The sequence below is a fragment of the Lolium rigidum genome, chromosome 1, assembly GCF_022539505.1.
Source record: "Lolium rigidum isolate FL_2022 chromosome 1, APGP_CSIRO_Lrig_0.1, whole genome shotgun sequence".
Lineage (NCBI taxonomy): Eukaryota > Viridiplantae > Streptophyta > Magnoliopsida > Poales > Poaceae > Lolium > Lolium rigidum.
This window is the reverse complement of record NC_061508.1, coordinates 24,741,297-24,745,745: the sequence shown is the minus strand read 5'-3', so window position 1 is coordinate 24,745,745 and position 4,449 is coordinate 24,741,297. Positions and strand designations below refer to the sequence as shown.

The 4,449-nt window shown below is 43.1% G+C and overlaps 1 pseudogene; it reads right to left on the bottom strand.

Annotated features, from left to right (window-relative positions):
* Positions 1-268: 268 nt before the first annotated feature.
* LOC124705639 lies at positions 269-563 on the bottom strand (annotated as a pseudogene).
* Between the last annotated feature and the right edge of the window lie 3,886 nt (positions 564-4,449).

The window sequence follows — 4,449 nt, the reverse complement described above, 5'->3', positions numbered from 1 at the left end:
GAAACTTTGAACTCCACAAACTTAGGAACTGGAACAAAATCAGCCGATCGGGCAGCTGCGCACAGCACAAAACTCTAATAAACTTCAGTTACACATTCCGCAGCAAGAAAGAACATACTCCAACTAGTATTCGTTTCATCGATCTACAATTTCAGATCGGAGTACATTAAAATCTGATTGTACTGTGTTTCGCAAAAAAAAAAAATCTCAAGCAAGCTACCACGGCACGGATGTGCGCGGGCTATCCTTCACACGTACGTCGTCCTCTTCACGCGTAGGAGTCCCGGCGGCGGCGGCGGACGTCGACGCCTTGGTTGGCCTTCTCGCACTCGTCGATCCACTCGCTGTAGACGTTGATGGGCTCGGTGAGGGCGTGCGCCTTCGTGGAGTAGCTCTCCTGGCACACGAAGCACTTGACCACGGCGAACCATTCCTTGCGGTCGATCTCGCAGTCGACGCTCCCGGCGTGATTGCAGAAGGGGCAGCGAGAAAATCTTGTCCAGCTTCACCGCCGGCTTCTTCCGCGATGCCATCTTCGAGTTCGCCGACTTCCGCTTCGGCATCAAGCAAGCAGGGATCTCTCGCTCACGCTCGCAAGAAGTTGGAGACGAGGAGAATTTGCCGAGAGATTTGATGGGATCCTAGGGCGCATTGGGTTGTGCTTATAAAGTCCGGCGTACGCGTTAATCGTGTCCGTCCCCGACGAGATAATTGCATAGTGCTACCACAATTGATGTAGGGCTTCAAAAAACTACCACTTTTCGGTTAGTTGCAAAAAACTACCACTTTGCGTCCAATTGCTTCAGAAAACTACCAATTGTGTGTAACACTCGGTTTGATCCAGTTTAATCATGTTTCTGACAGAGATGGCCCACCATCTCTGTCAAAAACTTGATCAAATGGGCCAAACCGATTGTTACATAGAACTGGTAGTTTTTTGAAACCATTAAACGCAAAAGTGGTAGTTTTTTGCAGTTGACCTGAAAAGTGGTAGTTTTCTGAAGCCCTAGCCGCAATTGTGGTAGCAATATGCAATTTTCTCGTCCCCGACTCAACTTCGAGCACCATATGCCATGGCGCTTTCCTTTTTCTTTTAGGGGATATAGTTTTGGCATATAGGGGATATAGTTTTGGCATATAGTTTTCAAGGATCAAGAGAGGAGTATGATGCAATATGATCAAGGAGAGTGAAAGCTCTAAGCTTGGGGATGCCCCGGTGGTTCACCCCTGCATATTATAAGAAGACTCAAGCGTTTAAGCTTGGGGATGCCCAAGGCATCCCCTTCTTCATCGACAACATTATCGAGTTCCTCCCCGAAACTATATTTTTATTCGGCCACATCTTATGTACTTTGCTTGGAGCGTCGGTTTGTTTTTGTTTTTTGTTTTGTTTGAATAAAATGGATCCTAGCATTCACTTTATGGGAGAGAGACACGCTCCGCTGTAGCATATGGACAAATATGTCCTTAGGCTCTACTCATAGTATTCAAGGCGAAGTTTCATCTTCGTTAAATTGTTATATGGTTGGAATTGGAAAATGCTACATGTAGTAACTCTAAAATGTCTTGGATAATTTGATACTTGGCAATTGTTGTGCTCATGATTAAGCTCTTGCATCATATACTTTGCACCCATTAATGAAGAAATACTTAGAGCTTGCTAATTTGGTTTGCATATTTGGTTTCTCTAGAGTCTAGATAACATCTAGTATTGAGTTTTGAACAACAAGGAAGACGGTATGGAGTCTTATAATGTTTACCATATGTCTTTTATGTGAGTTTTGCTGTACCGTTCATCCTTGTGTTTGTTTCAAATAACCTTGCTAGCCTAAACCTTGTATCGAGAGGGAATACTTCTCATGCATCCAAAATACTTGAGCCAACCACTATGCCATTTGTGTCCACCATACCTACCTACTACATGGTATTTATCCGCCATTCCAAAGTAAATTGCTTGAGTGCTACCTTTAAAATTCCATCATTCACCTTTGCAATATATAGCTCATGGGACAAATAGCTTAAAAACTATTGTGGTATTGAATATGTACTTATGCACTTTATCTCTTATTAAGTTGCTTGTTGAGCGATAACCATGTTTCGGGGACGCCATCAACTATTCTTTGTTGGATATCATGTGAGTTGCTATGCATGTCCGTCTTGTCTCGAAGCAAGAGAGATCTACCACCTTCATGGTTGGAGCGTGCATATTGTTAGAGAAGAACTTTGGGCCGCTAACTAAAGCCATGATTCATGGTGGAAGTTTCAGTTTGGACATATATCCTCAATCTCATATGAGAATAATAATTGTTGCCACATGCTTATGCATTAAAGAGGAGTCCATTATCTCGTTGTCCATGTTGTCCCGGTATGGATGTCTAAGTTGAGAATAATCAAAAGCGAGAAATCCAAAATGCGAGCTTTCTCCTTAGACCTTTGTACAGGCGACATGGAGGTACCCCATTGTGACACTTGGTCAAAACATGTGCATTGCAAAGATCCGGTAGTCCAAGTTAATTAGGACAAGGTGCGGGCACTATTAGTATACTATGCATGAGACTTGCAACTTGTAAGATATAATGTACATAACTCATATGCTTTATTACTACCGTTGACAAAATTGTTTCATGTTTTCAAAATAAAAGCTCTAGCACAAATATAGCAATCGATGCTTTCCTCTTTGAAGGACCATTCTCTTTACTTTTATGTTGAGTCGGTTCACCTATCTCTCTCCACCTCAAGAAGCAAACACTTGTGTGAACTGTGCATTGATTCCTACATACTTGCATATTGTACTTGTTATATTACTCTATGTTGACAATTATCCATGAGATATACATGTTACAAGTTGAAAGCAACCGCTGAAACTTAATCTTCCTTTGTGTTGCTTCAATACCTTTACTTTGATTTATTGCTTTATGAGTTAACTCTTATGCAAGACTTATTAATACTTGTCTTGAAGTACTATTCATGAAAAGTCTTTGCTATATGATTCACTTGTTTACTCATGTCATTACCATTGTTTTGATCGCTGCATCCACTACATATGTTTACAAATAGTATGATCAAGGTTATGATGGCATATCACTTCAGAAATTATCTTTGTTATCGTTTTACCTGCTCGGGACGAGCGAGAACTAAGCTTGGGGATGCTTGATACGTCCCCGACGTATCGATAATTTCTTATGTTCTATGCCATATTATTGATGATACCTACATGTTTTATGCACACTTTATGTCATATTCGTGCATTTTCCGGAACTAACCTCTTAACAAGATGCCGAAGTGCCGGTTCTCGTTTTCTGCTGTTTTTGGTTTCAGAAATCCTAGTAACGAAATATTCTCGGAATTGGACGAAACGAAAAGCCAGGGGCCTATTTTTCCACGGAGCTTCCAGAAGACCGAAGAACACACGAAGTGGGGCCACGAGGGGCTGCCACCATAGGGCGGCGTGGCCCAGCCCTTGGCCGCGCCGACCTGTGGTGTGCGGCCCTCGTCTGGCCCCCGACTCTGCCCTTCCGCCTACTAAAAGCCTCCGTCGCGAAACCCCTGATGCGAAAAACCACGATACGGAAAACCTTACTGAGACGCCGCCGCCGCCGATCCCATCTCGGGGGATTCTGGAGATCTCCTCCGGCACCCTGCCGGAGAGGGGATTCATCTCCCGGAGGACTCTACACCGCCATGGTCGCCTCCGGAGTGATGAGTGAGTAGTTCACCCCTGGACTATGGGTCCATAGCAGTAGCTAGATGGTTGTCTTCTCCTCATTGTGCTTCATTGTTGGATCTTGTGAGCTGCCTAACATGATCAAGATCATCTATCCGTAATTCTATATGTTGTGTTTGTCGGGATCCGATGGATAGAGAATACCATGTCATGTTAATTATCAAGTTATTACACATGTGTTGTTTATGATCTTGCATGCTCTCCGTTTCTAGTAGAGGCTCCGGCCAAGTTTTTACTTTTAACTCCAAGAGGAGTACTTATGCTCGATAGTGGGTTCATGCCCGCATTGACACCGGGACAAGTGATGTGAAAGTTCTAAGGTTGTGTTGTGTCTGTTGCCACTAGGGATAAAACATTGGCGCTATGTCCGAGGATGTAGTTGTTGATTACATTACGCACCATACTTAATGCAATTGTCTGTTGCTTTGCAACTTAATATCGGAGGGGTTCGGATGATAACTCGAAGGTGGACTTTTTAGGCATAGATGCAGTTGGATGGCGGTCTATGTACTTTATCGTAATGCCCAATTAAATCTCACTATACTTATCATGTCATGTGTGTGCATTGTTATGCCCTCTCTATTTGTCAATTGCCCGACTGTAATTTGTTCACCCAACATGCTTTTATCTTATGGGAGAGACACCTCTAGTGAACTGTGGACCCCGGTCCATTCTTTTAATATTGAAATACAAATCTGCTGCAATACTTGTTTTACTCGTTTTCT